Source organism: Octodon degus, unplaced genomic scaffold (genome assembly GCF_000260255.1).
Source record: "Octodon degus isolate 3935 unplaced genomic scaffold, OctDeg1.0 scaffold00070, whole genome shotgun sequence".
In the NCBI taxonomy this organism is placed as follows: Eukaryota; Metazoa; Chordata; class Mammalia; order Rodentia; family Octodontidae; genus Octodon; species Octodon degus.
In genome coordinates this window covers 2811651-2831355 of record NW_004524646.1, presented here as the reverse complement: position 1 = coordinate 2831355, position 19705 = coordinate 2811651, and the positions used below count along the sequence as shown (strand labels likewise).

Below are 19705 nucleotides of genomic sequence, written 5' to 3'. Positions count from 1 at the left end.
AACCAGGGATTGAACTCAGGCCCTTGTGCTTGCCAGTGAAGCGCTTATTCCACTGAGCCATCTCCCCGGCTCCTCCAAAATGATTTTGATCCCAGTCCTGCTCTAACCTGAAAACACAGTGTCTTCACATACAGGCCTCAGCCCAGCATGATTCTTTTTTTTTTTTTTTTTTTTTGCGGTACTGGGGATTGAACTCAGGACCCTGTGCTTGCCAGGCAAGCACTTATTCTACTGAGCTATCTCCCCAGCCCCAAAATAAGTTGTTGTTTTTTTGGTTTTTTGCAGAACCAGGGATTGAACTCAGGTTCTTGCACTTATTCTACTGAGCTATCTCCCTGGCCCCCCAGCATGATTCATGTTCAGGCCTAAAGACCTTTTGCCTTCACTGACAAAACATTTTTAGGATCGTTCACTGTCTTGTGTGTGCCTCTTACCAGAGCAAACTTTAGAAAACTCAGCACCAGGGAGGCAATGCACGGATCATGGCATTTATCAGATATTGTGGATGCATTTGTTTTTCTAGTTTGTATTTAGCACAGGGTCTACAGGAGCTCACTACACAGATCGTACTTGTAGCGATCTGCCTGCTTTTAGCCTCCCAAGAACTAGGATTACAGGTGCACGCCCCCACACCTGGTCTCAGCAGCTGTCTCAGCATGTCCCAGAGGTGGGATCAGCACAGTTTGTGATGCTGGGGGTTGAACCCAGGCCCCTGTGCTCTGCCTAAGCAGGCGTGTTAGTCTTCTAAGCTATCTGGCTGGCCCTATGTTGTGTTCTTAAAAGACTGTCAAGTATGTATCTTTACAGTTTTCCTCCCATGTAATATGAACAAAGCTGAAGCATGAGGGTGTATCTGCTCTTTCTCCTTAGGGCTGATTCTCACAGCACTGGGCACTGGAGAAAGGAGACTTGGGGACTGAGTCTCCTTTATTTATTTATTTTCGGTGGTACCAGGGATCAAACTCAGGACCTTGCACTTGTGAGGCAAGCACTCGTTCCTCTGAGCTATCTCCACGGCTGGAACTGAGTCTCCTAATAGCTGTTTTACTTTTCTACTTCAAAGGTAGTTTTTCTGTCTTGGAATGTTGTCTCCAGGAAGCCGCCTTCTTTTCCAGGAAAATGGAAACAAGTTCCTAGGGGCTGTCAGGTCACGGACTGGGCCGCCATGGTTGGAGTCCTGGGAGAACACGGATGGGTGGGTTGTTTCTAGGCCGACTCTGCCCACGCCATCCAGGTTGGCCAGTGCAGGTCCACTTTCGTGCTGCCCTCTGTAGGCCATGGACTTCCGGGTCAGGTGGTTGCGTTGCTCAGCTGGCGCAGGTGTGATGACCAGGGCTCGTCCCTCAGCTCCCTGGGGGTCTGAGGTTACATTTGGGTGTGGTGGGGGTGAGCCTAGTGTGGTGGCTCGCTGGGGACGTAAGAGTGGAGGGTGAGTGAGCAGAGGGGTGGCAGGCTGTCCTGTCTTGGCAGGTGGGGCGAATAGCTGTGTTCTCTTCCTGGAGAGGTGGAGGGAATGGTGCAAGTCCAAGTCAGCAACTGAAACCATCCTGCAGGGGTGGGGCTGCAGCTCCTCCTGTGGGCGTATGTGGGGGGCCAACAGTACTCGAGGAGTTCACCCCAACCCAAGCTGGAGACTCATTTGGATGTTCTTTTTTAAATTTTTTTTTTTAATTTTAGGGAAGTGTCTATGGGTGTTCAGAGTCTCACTACTAGATCAGACTCGTAGTGATCTGCCTGTTTACAGCCTACCAAGAGCTGGGATTACAGGCAGGTGCCACCACGCCCAGTCTCAATTGCTGTCTCAGTGCACCCTGGGGGTGGGGTTGGCATGGCAGGCCTGGGGATCGAACCCCTGGCCCCTGTGCCTGCTTGCACAGAAGTTCTGCTAAGATTCTGACTCCAACTAATTACAGCAGCAGCCAGATTTAGGTTTCAGACCCAGCCTCATTTTGATTCTCCAGTCATTCTCTCCCTTCCTCCTCGTTCTCATCTGTGGCTGTAGGGAAGAGGGGTGGCTGCCGGCCATGATTCTCTTAGGTGTGCTTCCCAGGACTCAGCCAGGTGCTCAGTGTGTCTCCTCGGCCCTGGGTGGTGCTCCCCCCTGTGATGAGTTACCAGTGACACCTGTCATGGCCAGCTCAGCCCTGCAGGAAGCCTGTGACAAGAGCGATGGTCCCACTGGGAAATCAGAAGAGGCCTGGCCTTTCATTCCCTCTTACCTTTAAAGTGGGCACTGCAGGCAAAATGGAGAAAGCAAACCTGGGGTTGGAGCTTTGGGGCTACAGTAATCTACCACAGTGCAGCACCTGGCTCATGCATAGGGGCTGTGGAGAAGGAGGGCCTCATCCGTCCTGGCTCAGGCATGGGGCAGAGTGCACAGGAAGCAGCATGTGCCCAGCCGCAGTCTGTGCGTCCAGGTCTCTCCAGCATCGTGACTGGCTTGGGCTTTGGCTGTCCAGGAGCAAGGGTGTTCCCTGGAGCAGCATTTCTGAAGCCTGCCCGAGTCAGATGCGGTGCTGCATGACTGACCTGTGTGCCTGCTGCTGGCCTGAGGACAGTCCTGTGCCAGGAGACTGTCACCTCCTGCAGGGGGTAGGAGACCCACAGCGCGTGGTACCTGACTTCATGTATAAATATTTTAAGATGAGTAGATACATATAAATGTATAGGTTTGCTTTTTATGCTGTGTCGCGCTGCCCCTCAAGTGGGGAGCAGCCACTCACCTGGGGTGGGGATGAGGAGGGTGGCAGGTGACCGCTGCTCTGTGCTGATTCCATTCTGTCATTTGTAAGTCATTCAATCCAAGTCTCTTTTTAATCTGCAAAATGGGAGTGACAGCACCTTCACAAGGGTCCTGAGAAGACTAAGTATGAAACAGGAAGATGCTCTGAAGTAAATAATTAGAGATCAATGGAGGGGGCTTTCTAGGATGTGACCTCGCCACCCTGAAGCTCAGAGCCCGCCAAAGCCCAGCCCACTCTTGGGGCCCTCCTGTCCTGCTTGGGTGGTGAGCGGCGCTTCTCCCTGTTCCTGAGGCCTGACCTCCCGTGCCCTCCCTCACAGTGATGTTTTATTGTTCTTATGCTACACCAAACCACCTGTGCATTATATAAATTCTATTTTTTTATCTTTTTTTTTTTTTTTTTTGGTGGAACCGGGGATCGAACTCAGGCCCTTGTGCTTGCCCAGCAAGTGCTTATTCTACTGAGCCATCTCCCCAGCCCAATTATATAAATTCTAGACACGCAGATAAGTCAGACACAGCCCTGGCTCATACACATGGGAGTTGTGAACATTCGTAGGTGTACAGTAAGACTCACTTTGTCCACTTAGGAGTGAATCCGACTTAGGAACAATTCTCCTGGAATGGAACTCTTGTTTGAAAGTCAGGGATGTATTAAACATAAAAATATCCATTACCCATCTCCCCAGAGGCAGGTGCTGGTAGCCCATTAATGTATTTCCTCCTAGATGTTCCTGCACTTGCCATATGTGTGAAAGGTTTTCATACACAGCTTTGGGACTTGCATTTTCCACCTCACTAGAGCTCATAAATACTTTCCATGGCGGCAGCTACATTTACATGACTTTTAGCCCTGTACAACTTGATTATATGGGTGAGGAATAGTTTATATAACAAGAATCCTCTACGTCTGGACTGTAGGTTGTGTCCAGTGGTTTACTGTCATTCTCAGTGCCCAGACAGGCACCCTGCTAGCCTGGGCTTTGTCCTTGCTCCTCGTGGTTTCCTGGGGGAGCTTTCCAGAGTGGAGATGCTGGGTCAGAGGAGAAGCGTTTCCCGGTTGTCCTAGGAGGGCCAGAGCTGTTGCCTGTCTTCCTGCAGCGTGCGGCGCCCCTTGCGTTCTGGCTCACACTGCATGGAATCCTTTGGGCTTAAAAATGAACACTTATCCACTTCAGTTGTGTTTAATAAGACTACTTGGAATGTAAATAAAAATGTAATCTTTACATTATGTACATATATATTTATTCAGAAATAGTTATACATAAAATCAGGTTCTATACAGTCAGTTGAAATAGTTAACAACTGTTCAGTTTATATATAAAAATATATAATGTATACAAATATAAAATTGTGTATACCCTTGAGATTATGTTAGCTGTACTTTTTATAGTCCTTTTTCACTATATGACCATATGCATATGTTTGGGAAACAATTATTTTTCCATATCATTAAATATTTCCAGGAAGCTTTTGATGTCTGCACAGTCATGTTCCCTATGGTTATTTTTGAAGCTTTTGCCCGTGAAACATCTAAGTTGTTTTAGTTTTCATGTTACAAATAAACTCTGTAACCCTTTTCCCCCAATTTGTTTTCTTATGATAACATAAAATGCGTCATGGTGGGCATCTGTAGAGTATAGCTCAGCAATATTAAGTATGTTAGCAATGTTGTGTGGTCACTGCCACCAGCCAGCTCCTTTATTTTTTCCATCTTTTACACTGAAACTCTGTGTCTGTTAGGTGAAGTTTCCATTCCCACTTCTCCCAGCCCCTGACAACCACCATTCTGTTTGGTCTCTATGATTTTGACTACTGTAAGTATAGTCCTGCTGTATCATCTACTTTTGCCCCAGTGCTGAGGCTTGAACCCAAAGTGTGCCTAATGAGCTACATCCCTCCACCCCCAAGCCCTGTCCCCTTTGGATTTTTGAAACACGGTCTCGCTAAGTTGCCCAGGCTGGGCTCCAGCCTCAGGTCCTCCAACCTCAGCCTCCCAGAGTGCTGGAATCACAGGTATGCCCCACCTGGCTGCTGTGTGGTCTTTTTGTGACTGGCTTATTTCTCTTTGCACAGTATCCTCAAGGTTTGTCCACTTTGTAGTTTATGTCAGAATTTTCTTCCTTGTAAAAGATGTATAATATTCCATCTACTATGTTCTGACTTAATTTGTAAGCTAATGGAAGGTTCATTCTGAAAAATGTGGCGTGCGCACTTCAGAGGAAGGGGTTCTGCTATTAGTACAGTGACTGAATGTGTCTGTCCAATCTCTTGTTTATTGTTCTGTGTCCTCTATTTTCTTCTGTCTGATTGTTTTATCCATTATTGAGAGGGGTATATTGACGTCTTCACCTAGTAGTATAGAATGGTCTATTTCTCTCTTCATTTCCATCAGGTTTTGTCTTATAGATTTTGATGCTGTACTATGAAGTGTATAAAGGTTTAATAATTGTTGTATCTTATGTTGATTGATGCTTTTATTAACATCTAAGTCTTTTTTTCTTGTGGTCTTTTTTTTTTTTTTTTTTTGGCGGAACCGGGGTTTGAACTCAGGCCCTTGTGCTTGCCAGGCAGGTGCTTATTCTATTGAGCCATCTCCTTGGCCACTCTTGTGGCCTTTTTTGATTTAAAATTACTTTGTCAGATATTAGTATAATTACTCCTTTTTCTTTCTTTCTTTCTTTTTTTTTTACTCTTTGAATGGAATATTATTTTCTCTCCTTGCACTTTTACCTATTGTGCCTGTGAATCTAAATAGAGTCACTTATAGACCACATATACTCGGATCATATTAAACCAACTTTGCTAGTTTCTTCTTAATTGGAGGATTTAATTGTGTGGTGTTCACTTTTGTTGAGATCTTTATTTTTTCATACAGCATCAGGCTACTATCTGGCGTCCCCGATAGTTCACCCTGCAGGGCTCCCATGAGCATTTTTTCGAGGCAGATAGAGTAGTAATCAGGCTTGTTTCCCTGGGGAAAGCTTGCCAGATGCAGGACTCCTGCTTGACAGTTCATCTCTTTTAGCCTTTTGAACATATTGGCCTACTGCATTTTGGATAGGAAAGCTGATAGTTTCGTTGTGGGTCCCTCGTGTGATGAGTCATTTCACTGTTGCTTTTAAGATCCTGTCCTTTCAGAAGTTTGATGATAATGTATCTTGTATCTTGGTGTAAGTCTTTTTTAATTGTCTGCTTTGGAGTTTGATGGCTTTCTTGGATGTTGATATTCAAACCTTTTATCAGATTGGAGAGTTTTGCAGTCACTGAAGGGTACTCTTTGCCTGCCCTGGCTTCTGGCACCAGCGTTATGACTGCTCTGCGGACAGCAAGTGCTCAGCTGCTGCTGTAGCAGGAGCTGAAATTAATGTAATTTACCAGTAAGCCTCCTCCAGAAGCTTTGACAAGGTTTGAGTTCCAAACAGGTACATCAGACAGGTTGTGCCTTTGCCCTTTGTTGTCTTAGTGGGAAGACAGATTCCTCTGTGTCTCAGTTACTTTTTACTCATTGCTAAGACAAAATACCCAACACCCAAAATTGAGAAAGGAAAGGCTTATTTAGCTTACAGTTAGTGGAGGTTTCAGTCCGTACTCCTCTGACACCTGGGCAGACTGCAGCGGTTCATGGTGGCAGAAAACAATGAAGAGCAAAGGAGGAGCAGCAGCCACTCTCTCTTCCTACACTGACTGTGAAGACAACACTCCTCCAAGGAAGTGGTGGCAGCTGCGAAAATCGGAGCACCTCTGAAGTGGCAGCTGTGAAGATCAAGACCCTCCAAGGAAGTGGCACGCAGAAGCCTTCCTCAACCCCTTTATATACCCTTTAAGCGCTGAGTCACTCTCGGGTGGGCCTTCCCACCTTGGGGCGGGGTCCTCCAAGCCTTAAGGGGGAGGCCTCCACGTCCCAGCATGTGGAGTCACTGAGCCAATCCAGGTAAGCTTCTGACCCCTCAAGGTGATGCAATTACCAACCACCACAGTGGGGGGCTTCCTTCTCCACCTTCTTCCCCAGATCCTCCTATTAGAGTTTTTAAATGACAGACTTATTGATATATACTGTATGTATATACTATACCATATACTATTCTATGAAATTTAACTGTTTAAACCATACAGTTGAATGTTTGAAGTTGTATGACCATTAATTACTGTAATCAATTTCAGAAAATTTTTATTTTACCCCCAAGAGAACCTTGTACTTATTAGAGGTCACTTCTCATTTCCCAAACCCCATTCCTAGTGCATAGCCCTGGGCAGCCACTAATCCACACCTGCCCATTCTAAACATGCTATATAAATAGACTAATATTAGACCTTCTGTATAGGGCTTCTTTCACTTTGCATATTTTCAAGGTTCTTACACATTAGAGAATGTAGCATTCCATATTATAGCGAAATAATATTTTTGTATGAATATACCACATTATACATATTTTGTTAATGTCTCTAGTGGTTGGACACTGAATTGTTTCCATTTGGGGGTATTATGAATAATTCTCCTGTAAACACTCTGGTACAAGATTTAGGGTGCACATGTATTTTCATTTTTCTTGTGTGTGTACTTAGTAGAATTATGAGGTGTTAGGATTTGAATCTGTGATCTCCCCCAATGGGCATGAAGTCTTGTTCCCTACCTAGTGATGCTACTGGGAGGTGGCGGAATGCTTCAGTGGGGAGGGTCTTGTTGGAGGAAGTAGGTCATGGGGGAGGTGTTACCCTTGAGGGGTATTGGGACCCTGTCCCCTTGCTGTCTCTCTGCTTGCTGGCCATTTCCCATCTGTGCGGCTTTGCTGGGTCATGTGCTTCCCGTCATGATGGGCAGTCTCGATTTAGGCACAGAGTGAGGATGCAAATGAGTATGGACTGAACCCTCTGAAATTATTAACACAAATACGTTTTTCCTTCTTCTGTTGTTCTATGTGTATGGGTGCAACTCTGGAAAGCTGACTGGCTTACTAGGTTATGGGGTAGCTCCTGAGTTCCTTTTGAGGCGCTATAACCTCATTTCCAAGCAGTTTTCCCTTGTACAAAGTTTCCACTTTCTCCCTATCTTTGTCAGCACTTGTTAGTGTCTGTCCTTTTAGCTATTCTAAAATGTGAAAAGCTATTCTTAAATATGTAGAGTGGCATCTCCTTGTGGTTTTTATTTGTATTTCCATCATGACTAATTATAGTGAGCAATTTTTATGCACTTATTACCATTTGCATGTCTTCTTTGGAGAGATTTCTGTTCAGATCCTTTGCCCATTTTAAAATAGCATTATCTGTTTACTGTCGAGTTTTAGTAGTTCTTTATATGTTCTAGCTGGTTGTAATAGTTTTTTTACATATGCTAATCCTTTTACAGTTCAAGTTTGTAAATGTTTTATTCCAGTCTGAGTCATCTTTATTTTCTTAGTGGTATCCTTTGAAACACAAGATTTCTTAATTTTGACTGAGTTGTGTTCTCTTGTATTTTCTTTTGTTGTTTTCATGCTTTTGATTTTATATCTAAGAAACCATTGCCTATTCAAAGTTATAAAGATTTATTCGTGCAGTTCATCTAAGAGTTTTATAGTTTCAACTCTTAAATTTAGGTCTGTGTTCATTTTGAGTTAATTTTATTTATTTTTATAAGTCAGGATCTGTGATCAACTTATTTGCATGTGGAGCTCCAGTTTTGTTTTGTGGTTTGGTTTTGTTGAAACAAGGTCTTGTGAAGTTGTGCAGGCTGGCCTTGAACTCACTGTGTAGCCCAGGCTGAACTCATGCCAGTCTTCCTGCCTCAGCCTCCCAAGTACTGGGATTGCAGGCATGTGCCACTGCACCTGGTTGTGCACTCTAGTTTTCTAACAGCATGTGTTGAAAAATCTGTTCTTTACCAATTGAATTGTCTTGTCATCTTTGTTGAAACATCAGTTGGATAAAAAATAAGTATTTATATGTGAAATGTCAGCTTTATTCCATTGGTCTATGTTGCTGTATTTTGAATTTGAGAAGTGTGAGTGCTTCAGTCTCAGTCTGTCTTGTCTTGTCTGTCTGTCCATCCCTTCTTCCCTCCCTCTCTTCCTTTTTGTCTCTTTGTCTTTTGAGACAGGATCTTGCTATGTGGTCCAGGCTGGCCTCAAACTCACAACCCTCTCAGGTGCTGAGTTTACTGCCAGCTAACTTTTTCAAGACTGTTTTGGTTTTTCTGGATCTCTTACATTTCCATAGAAATCTTTAAGATAGACTGTAAATACTGGAAAAAATTTGAAAGGGATTGTGGTGATCTGTAGATCAACTGCAGGAATACTGACATTGTAGCAATATTAGGCCTTTAAATGCCTGAGCATGGGATGTCTTTTTCCAGTTTTATTTTTTTCTTAAATGTTTGTGGTGTACAAATCTTACTTTTGTTAACTTTAGTCTTAAGTATTTAACTTTTAATATTACCTGTATGTAGAATCATTTTCCTAATTTTGAGTTTGCTCATTGCTGTAGAAATACAACTGATTTTTGTGTATTGTTGGATTATCCTACTTTACTGAACTCATTTATATGCTTGGATGGTTTTTCAATTGTTGTTTTACAGGGTTATAAAGTTGTTTTTTTTTTTTTTTTTTCTGTATATGAGATAACATCAGGCTGGGGATATAGCTAAGTGGTACAGCACCTGCCTGACAAGTACAAGGCCTTGAGTTCGATTCCTGGTACAAAAAAAAAAAAAAAAGATAAAAAAGGAAATGATAACATCATCTTCAAATAAGGTTAGATTTGCTTTTTCCTTTCCAGTCTAGAAATGAAGATGCCTTCATTTCTTTCGGTCACTTCCTTGCATTGGGTGGAACCTCCAGTTCAGCATGGCTAGAAGAAGCCAGAGTAGCCATCCGTGTTTTAGCACAGTGCCTTCAATCTTTCACCATTAAGGATAATGTTACCTGTTGACTTTTCATACAGGCCTTTTATTAGCTTGAAGAAGTTCTCATATATTTCTAATTTGTTGAGTGTGTTTTTTTTAAATCATTAAAATGTGTTCACTATTATCAGATGCCTTTTTTCTGTTGAGATGTTCATGTAGTCTTTGAGCTTTATTCTTTTAGTACAGCATATTAAATTTATTGACTCTTGTTCCTGGGACATACCACATTTGGTCATAGTGCATAATTCCTTTTAGATTTTGGTGATTCTGTGTGCTAATATCTTGTTGAGGATTTTTACATGTATATAAGTGTTAAGGATTTTCTTGTGATATCTTTCTTTCTTCTGTTCATGTAATACTGCTGTGCTACATGAGCTGAAATGTGAAGTGTTTCCCTCTTCTACTTTTTGGAAAAGTTTGTGAAGGGTTGGTGTTAATTCTTTTTTGGTCATTTGATAGAATTCACCATCAAAGTTGTCTGATCCTGGACTTTTCTTTGTAGAAGTTTCTTTGATTACTAATTCAGTTTCTTATTACTCTATTGTTGGATAGATTGGATAGCCTTTAGTTGTTTTCCATATTTTTCTATGTGGCATCTTTTCATTGGAGCAACAATGGTCAGGGCAGAAACTTTTCCTCCTTTCAGGGTGGATGGCCTTGTGGAGCCCCATGTCCCTGTTCTGTTCTTTGGTAATATTTTGAGCAGCAGTTCATCCTGTGTTACAAAGCAAACCCAATGCACGTCATAGTCAGAGGAAGCAGCACTTCCTCTACATGGAGTTGACTGACAGAATCGGCCTGGTGGACGGATCCTGGTTTTTTTCCTGCCAGGAAACTGTCAGCCACTGCCAGGTTTTATGCAGGAGGAATGACTTAATTAAATTTATAGGCAAGAATGATCATCTGGCACAGAACAGAGAATAGATTAGAAGGCATTAAAGATGATAGGGAAGGAGCCTGGTGGGAGGTGGCGAGCTGGCTTGGAGCCCTTCCCCTGTGCTGTTCTGCGGGCTGTTTCTCAGTTGATTTGTACATGAGGTGGGCCAGGGAGGAAGCACTGGCATGAAGCTGGAATGCAGGAGCGGAGAGACGCAGGGTATTTCTCTCTCTGCTTCAGGCAGCACCTTTCACAGCAATTGCCTCTTCAGACAAAATTGTATCAGGCTCCTGTCAGACGAAACGGCACTCTGTGAGCTGAGCTCTCACCAAAAGGCCCAGGCTTCTGGGTGCTCCACACCCTACCACCTCCCTCTTTTTTCTAGCCCTCACTATGGTAGTGGCTTTGGGCCACTGTGGGGTTCTGGGATGTCACACTATCTCCTTTCCCCTGTCTCTCTCATCCCCCCTATGCAGACAGTTCTGTGCACTGAACTCCCTTTTAGTTGAAAGAACTAGACTTCTTCCTTTGGCCTCATTGGATTCTGACAGGTATCAGTGATATAGCAAAAGCCTGGATTCCAGGGATTCTGAGGCAGACAAGTTAGAATCAAGAGGCATTTGAAATAGCAGCAGCAAGCTACAGAGACAAGCTGTGTGGGTTGAGAGAATTTGTGGGGAAAATGTTTGAGGGAGGAATGAAGATGACTGTGAGGTTTTAAGTTTATCCCGTGGGGCAGGTATGAGGCCCAAGAGGAGGTGCCAGCTTTCCTGGGCTGAGGGTGAGAGGTCTGGAGTGGAACATGGTGAAATCTATGTCCACCAGGGGGTGCTGTCCCGAGAGCTGGGAGAATCCTAGGGCTGCTGGTCAACCTAAGGGTTTCTTGACTGGTGGTCCAGTATTCTGGGGTTCTCTGCAATAGGCTGACACTCATGTAGAGTGAAGAGGGGACTGAGCCTGGAGCCTGCAAAGCTCAGCAAATATCGGGCTTGCTCCCTGCAGGCAGAGGGCCTGCCAGGCTCCTGCTGGGGGGCACACAGGTGGCACAGCTCCCCCTACCCTGCGTATGCAGCACTTGAAATGTATGTGTGTTTGTACACTGTGGCAGCTGTGTATTCTCAGGGAAGGTGACATTCAAATGTAGCCTGAGCATCAGGAGAAGCCGAACTGAGTTTTAAATGGACCTTGGGAAAATCCACAGTGAGATAATCAAGAACTGACTAAAAAGTCATCTTTCTCTTTACTGCTTAAAGCCGGGCTTCCCTGAGAGTCCTCCTGCTAACCAGAGCAAGCCTGGGCACAGCCAGGCATTTCTCTAGATTGTTGAATAATATGTCCCAGCTTGCTAGGCTGGCCACATGTCCTGCTGTATCCCACCCATGATCTGCTCTGGGCGCCTGCCTGTCCACCCACCTGCCCTTATCCCTGACAGGCCGCTCCTCACCTCTGCCATGTTCTCCCTCCAAGTTGGAGTTGTCCCCTTTCCCCTGTGCTGGGTCCACCCTTAGCCACGCTTGTTGTGTACAAACCTCGCCAGCTCCATGTGTCTATGCCAAGCTCTTTCCTCTGATTCTACCTCTATTTATAGTTGGTACCATCTAGTTTGATATTCAGTTTTTGTTAATTATTTCACATCTGCCACTTGCCTCTCTCAAACTAGACTGCATAATTAATTAATTCATTAAATCAGCAAGTGTGTGGGTGCCTGCCGTGGGCTGGGAAGTGAAGCTGTGTCATGTTTAAGCTGCCTGCTTTGTCTCCTTGCACAGGCCCTAGAGTGGTGCCTGCCTCACAGAGTGCTTGTAATGGGACTGTTCTTGAGGCACTGCGCCCTGGTATTGGGGCGCACTCCTAAAGACAAAGTCTGCCCAAATGGCGCACCAGTCACTTAAGCAAAGCTGCGGGCCTTTTGGTGTTTTCTGGAATCTTCTCCATTTTAGATGAAAAAAGATTTTGGTTTGGGCCTGATGTAAAGCACATAACCTTGTCTCTGGCTCCTGTCCCACCCACACTCACCTTCAGAGTAGATCACCTATCCAGGGACTGCCCCTCTTTAAATGCCAGGCCCTCCACAGCCTCCTTAATGCAGTTTCCTGTCCTGTGTCCTGCTAGCTGCTGTCTTCAGGCCCTTGGGATTTTATTCTTAGGATTCCGGATCTCCGTGGGGCCTGTGCTCCCACAAAGCTGGCCACGGTATGGAGATCACCTAGTCCCGACTCTTGTTTTGTGTTTTACACACAGGACTTGTGACTCCTTGCACAGTGCTTGTTCTGTCACCACCCGTCTCTTGGCTTCCAAGGTTTCCAAACCATGTCTGGTGTGCATTTCTTCCCCCAAATGTTCGTGATGCTTTAGGAATGGAAAAAGCATCCATATTTGGAAAGCTCTGAGCTCTCTCGGGGGCGGGAGCAGAGCACAGACTGTTCTGTGGAGAAGGGGGTGTCAGAATGTGGCTCAGTGTGGCTCAGAGTGGGCTGGGAGGGTGAGCAAGAGCGGGAAGCTGTGGGCCGGCCTTGGCTGGGCCTCCCTATGCAGTACCCTGACCTGCCTGGCAGGCATGGCAGCCTCCGGGACAAGATTCGGGGTTGTGGGGTGGCTCTGTGGGCCAGGCTGTGGACTAATGGTGGTAAAGATGAGGGTCACAGCATTTAGAGATGTCTTCTAAGCCCTTGCCCCTTCTCTCCCTTATTCCTCACAAGCCCCCGAGAGGGGCCTCGTGTAAGAGGGGTGACACGGGCCTCCCCGCCACCAAATCTTTGCTCTCAAGGGCTACCCAGACAATTTGTAGTGCAGATACTTTCAACTTCGAACTGATCTTCCTGAAGGCGCTTGCTTCAGCAGCTCCAAGAGGCACTGAGTACCCTGCAGGAGCTGGTTGCAAAAGCATCTTTTCCCTGAGTAGTGAGTGTAGACAGCACTTGCCTGGGCTTCGTTATTTAACAGGGCACTCTGAAACGCTGGGCATGTTCAAAACCTGGGACTCCACAGAAGGCCCCGGGGCGAGTGGACGAACTCCAAGCCCTGACCTGGGCCCACATCAGCCAGGACTCGCTAGCAGCCGCCTACGTAGTCCCTGCCATCGCCGCCAGGGGTCGTGGGAGCCTCGTCCTCACTGCGGAGCGACGAGCGCTGCGCATGCGCAGGCTGGGGCAGGCGTCCGGCCGCACCCCCACACCCCCGCACCCAAGTCCCCTGGGCCCCTGTACCCGCGTTTCCTTCTGCCTCAGGACCGGTCAGTCCATGCGTCCAAGACGGCTGCCTCCCTTGCCACTTGCAGTCCCTAAGTTTTGCGTCATCTTGTGGTTTGGCTTGAGTTCAGGGATCTGAGAGACAAGGTGAACTGGCTCCTCACTAAGCTGGGGTGATCGGTGAGGCTGGGGGCGTCCTTTCCTGCAGCGAACCCCGAACTGCTGCGAGGAAGCCGTTTGCACCCTGGCCGCTGGCAGCACCAGGGTGAGGAGCTGACTCTCCAGGCGTATGCTAATGGTTCTCTGGAACAGCATTTAAAACACACACGCAAACATTTGGCACACGGCTCATTTACAGAGAGAAAGGACAGGAAATTGTGTTTCCTGGGCCCGTGGCTTTCGCAGGAGTTGATGTGGGCCCTTTTCCTGCATGGAGAGAAAATCCCTGGTAGTAAGGACTGTGGAACCCCATGAGTTTCCTGGAGTATTTCTTTGCAGATTCATTATTCGGGTCTTGAAGTGATAGCATCTCACCCAGCCTTTTCGAAATGGTCATTTGCTCATGCCCAGGACCTTGTAGGTTCACCCTGAAGCCATGGGAGAGACAGCTGCTCCAGGCTGTTGGAGGCTGAGTCCCAGCAACTGAGGAGCTGCCCTGATAGAAAGTTCTTTGGATCCGGAACCGGGCAGGCTGTGCCAGTACCTGCTCCGCGACCCTGCGCACATCCTAAACTCTGAGCTTACGTTTCCCCACTTGCAGAGAGGACAGGAGAAATGTGTCTCCTTCAGAATCTGCTTTTCACTTTTTGAAGTTTTGCAATCCCTTTGGGTACAGGGAAAAGGTAATTTGATGTGCAGAAGGACGGACTGGTGGAAAGTGGCCACAGAGTCCTTACTGAGCGCTGGCTTTTGCCCATGTGCAAGACGCAGGCAAGGGGGAGAAGGGGGGGCTCAGGGGGCTGTGGTCTGGCGCCGATGGAGCCTTCTGCTAGCTGTTTGTCTCAGACTGTGGGCTCTCGGCTCCCTCGCACTCTACAGTTATTGACTCCGTGCATGGTGGGGGCTGCTGACTGCGTGGGCCACTCATCTCAGGTTGCTAGTCAGAGCTTCCTGTTTATATTTAGATGCTGTAAGAAGAGGCAGAGTCCTTCCCCTGCCACTGACCCATTTTCATATTTAATGTTTATGTTAATAAGCTTTTCCTCAGTTCTTATTTTGGAAGCAGCAGAGACTGAAAGGGTCCTGAGAAAGTCTGGGGAATCAGAGCCTTAGGAAGAGGTAGGCTGAGGCCCCTGTTCTGTGATCCCTGTGTGATTGATGCAGTCGCTGCGTTTCTTCGTGCCTTGCGGATGCCTTTCTCCTCCCGTCCACTAGAGGTAGCACTTCCTAAGGGAGAGGACCACTGCTGCTGATCTGCCAAGCCTGTCCCTATTAAGGGGGTGCTCAGTGCAATTGGGTGGGATGCAGCATGGACAGTCTCCTGGTTCCAGGCTGTTCTCACCCCTGCTGTAGTGGGATGTGGAGGGGCAGCACCCCCCCCCCCCGTGACGGGTCCTCATGTAACCTAGAACCAAGGTCGGAGTGACGCGACATCACTTGTTAGGTAGAGGGTTTGTGCGGCATGTTAACTGTTTAATTCTGAGTGGTGGGATATACCAGGTTGGTATTTTCTCTTTGATGACTGTTACACTTCTCAGATATTCCTCAAAAGCAAGCAAACAAACAAATAAACAAAACCCCCTAAAAAACAGAAGAGGATCGTCACTGACCTCAGGAAAAAGTATATTTAGAATAGTTATTATTTTATTGACTATTTTTTATATCTGTGTAACAAAACAGGCACTGCAAGCCACGCTGTGTTCAGCTGAGCGAGTGCTGTTATGCAGGTCTGGGAGGCAGGCAGGCTGCTCCGCGTCACAGAGCAGGGGAGTGGAGAAGCAAGGTTTGCACCCAGGCCTGTGTGCTGCGAGCCCACATTTTCACTTTTTGGTATTTAACCAAGAAATTTGGTAGTTAGGTAGCAGGTGTGATTTTTGAATTAAGATTAAAAATAACAAAAAATAAGGTTAGCACATGATCCACCAATTCCATTCTTTGGTTTATATTTAAGAGAGCTGAAAATGTATGTACCCCCCAAAACAGGATATGAACACTAATAGCAACGTCCTCCAGCTGGAAGGAGTAGAAATAGCTCGAATGTTTAACAGCTGGTGAATGTATGATCTCCATACAATGGAATATTTTGTAACAAAAAGGAATGATATTTTAAGACTAAATGTTGATGCTTGTACAATAATGTGAGTATACTGAATGCCATTGAATTGTTAACTTTAAAATTAATTTTTTTCCAAGCTCTGGCAGGTTTTATTAATGAAAAATTCTGCTTGGCTTGTTTTTCACCGGTCTGTTCTGGCAGCCTTCTAATGACATCAGAATCACCTGGATCAATGGTTGCCAGCGTGCACACCCTGTAGTATCTTCCACATGCTGTGCCCAGTTCCATATTATGGCCGCTGTAGTGGTGGACACCAGTTTTGGCCAACATGGCCTAGTACTCTGTGTCAGATTTCCTCAAGGCTGGGCAGTTGTTGGCAAGGATGACCAATTTCACTTTGCCCTGTCTGATCATCTTCAGCGTCTGCTTGTACCCCAGCACATATTTTCCACTTTTCATGACAAGTTGGAACCTAGAATTGATGGACTCCAGAGATTTTTTTCATCTTTTTTGCAGCCGCCATCTTCCTGCCTTAGGTGCGGACGGCCCTCAACCAGGAGCAGCCACCAAGATGGCTGGGGAGCGAGAAAGGAAGAAAAATTAATTTTTTATAGAACTTTTATACTTCAATTTTTATTTATTATTTTCATTATTTTTAATTTTTTATCTTATTGAGAAACAAATATGAATGAGACAGTTTCAAAGCTGATTAATAGGACAGTTTCAATAATCAATATATTGTACATTGTTATCTTCTTAGTGATTATCCACAGTACAAGAAGCAGACAGGTTATCCTGTCCAAACACTATTAGTACACCTCTTTCTTCTCCTTGAATTAAGCGGAAGTAGCTGTATATCCATCCTAACTATTTTGTATATGCAAATACAAAATGTTTTTCCCTTTGTATCTCCTTTTTTTGTTTAGTCCTGTCAGAGGTGGGTATTCTATTGACATCTAAATACTATAGGTGCATGAATTCAGCAAAACAACTCAACACTGTTTCAATTTTTAAAGAAGGGGAAAAAAAAGAAAGAAAGAAAGAAGTTCTAGTACTTGTTACACTAGCTGTGAACCTTGAAAACATTTTGCCAAGCCAAAAAAGCCAGCTCACATTCTATCTGATTTCTTTTATAGGAAACATATAGAATAGGGAAAGAGGTGAGAAGTTAATCAGTGGCTGCCAGGGTCAATACGAGGTAGCTCCTAATGAGTACGAACCTTCTTCTTCTTTTTTTTTAATGTATTTAGTACAGGGTCTACAGGGTCTCACTATGTAGATCCAACTCCTAGTGATCCGCTTGTTTTCAAGTGCTGGGATTACAGGAGTGCGCCACCATGCCTGGTCTCAATCGCCGTCTCAGCATGCCCCAGGGACAGGGCCGACACAGCATGGGAATGAAACCCCAGTCCCTGCATCTGCCTAAGCAGGCGCTTTAGTCCACTGAGCTATCTGGCTGGCTCTGGACCTTTTTAGGGTGATGAAAATGTTCTGGAATTAAGGGTGATGACTTCTAAGTATGTGAATAACTATACTGAACCAGTGACTCATATCCTTTATGAGTAGTGAATTTAGTGGTATATGAATATCTCAATGGAAATGTTATTTTTCAATATATTCTCCCAGTTGGATAGTTTCCAGTCTACTATTACCTAAAGATAATAATGATACAAACAACGGACATCAGATTATTCTTGTTCGGGTGCTTTCTACAAGCCAGGCATGGTTCTAAGTACTTGGCGCTGTTACATATAATCAGCCGTGGAATAGAAACTGTGGATCCTGGCTTCAGCGCCCACACTCTTGGCCCCTGTGCTGCCTGCTGTTTTCTTTCTTTCTTTCATTTTAATTTTCTTATTTATTTATTTACTTACTTATTTGGTATAGGGTCTTGTCATGCAGCTCAGCCTCACAGTGATCCTTCTGTCTTCAGCCTCCCCAGCGCTGGGATTACAGGTGTGCGCCACCACACCACCTTTCAGTGGCTGGTACGACATAAGGTACTGGGGGTTGAACCTGGGCCCTTGTGCTTGCCAGGTGGGCACTTACGCTGCCGAGCTCTCTCCCCAGCCCTGCCCGCTGTTTTCATAAAGTCAGATACATCAATTATGTAGGTTCACAGCAAGAACTCAGGCGTTTAACCATCCGGGTTGGGTCCTGACTCTGCCTCCTTTGTGTAGCTGGGAGTGAATTACTTAGTGCAGAGCCCCGCTTCCCTCATATCTGATATGGAGAAGAGGGTGAATCCTCTATCACAGGGCTGCCCCAGAGTCAGATAAATTGTGTCAGACCTCGAGAACACTTTTCCTGAGTTTCTTTTCGGCTTGGAAGTTGAGGTCCCTGGAAATTATCTCAGTGCCTTTGAAGCACAGCCTGCAGGGCTGGGTTATCAGAGGCGTTTTATTATAATAAGGGTTTCCTGGCACTTCTAATTATGAACTCCCCGGGGTCATGGTGCAGCAAACATCAGGCGTACCTGTGCCGGGCTTGCCTTCCAGCGGTGCGGTCATTACGAGAAATGAGGAAACAATGCCTGGTGCTAGTGTACATAGTTCAGATCATTATATTTTATAGCCTTCTATTGCTTAATTGTATGAGGTATTAATTTCCTGTTCATCGAAAGTGATTTTTAAAAATGAAAATATTTGTTTTAGCTGTTAGTCTTTCAGAGTCATATAGTTCAAGATGATACCTCAGCAGTTCGGTCCTTCATGACACAGAGCGGGAATGGGAGGCCCTCTGATCCGGGGAATCGGGGGAGAGAGTAAAGATGCCAAAGCCTGAACTTTGATTTGTGCTCTTTGCAACTTGAGACTCGCTTTTACTGCCATTGCTCTTATCAGAAGCTGAAAATGCCGGTATCACCAGCGCAGCGATAGCGGCTGCCATGAGCGGGGCTTGCTGGTGGGCTAGACCAGGGGTCAAAACCTGGTTTATCATTTGTTAGCTCCTTCATAAGATGCTGTTAACACCTTCCCTGTTGGGCAGCCGGGGGATTACAACAGACGCAGTGCCTGGTGCTGAGCAGGGCTTTGTTTCTGTTGAAACTGTTTCCTTTTGCACCCAGCTGAGGCTCCTAACTGAGGGATCTCAAGTTTATACAGAGCTGGAAGGATTTGGGGATTAACTCCTCCGTGATCTCTGGATTTTCTGGCAATGAGATGTATAGTTCTTCAGTTAAGCCACCAAGCCACCAGGGAAGCTAGGCCTGGGGAAAATGACCTGGAGCACCCTGTCCATGGTGTGGAAAGCTTGCCATTGCAGGAGATGTTCGGTGGAGTGTCCAGCTTGTCACGCTGACAGAGAGAGGTCAGAGGCGGGGGATTTTTGAGCTGTTAGAAGTGAAGAGGGTCCCCAACCCACATCCTGACTACCCAGCAGCTCTCCTATACACACTCTGGTGTCGCATTGGTCTGGCAGTCCCTGCATAGCGCCTCGCTGTCAGTGCTGTACCGGCACAGCCATGGCAGTCCTTGATGCTGCTCGAGGACATGACCTATGGCAGGCTGCGGTGGCCACAGCCCAAGGGCTCCCTTAGAACTTCCGCTTCTGACTCCTGTATAGACCTTGTCTAAATTACTTCTTTTTTCTTTTTGAGACAGGGCCTTACTATGGAGTGCAGGCTGACCTCAAACTCACTTAGGTAGCTCAGATCGGCCAAATCACATTTTCCACAAGTTTGAGGAAAGAATTTATTAAATAGGTCAGTGCACATGCAAGAGCTTCGAGAGCTGTTAAATGTAATAAAAATTGCTTTATCATCATCAATTTTTTTAAAAAAATATGTATCATCTTTCAGATA

The 19705-nt window shown here is 45.7% G+C and overlaps 1 protein-coding gene across 7 annotated transcripts in view; it reads left to right on the top strand.

Annotated features, from left to right (window-relative positions):
- Ttc7b (tetratricopeptide repeat domain 7B) overlaps window positions 1-19705 on the top strand; it is a 251424-nt gene that overhangs the window by 40256 nt on the left and 191463 nt on the right. The window lies entirely within an intron of this gene.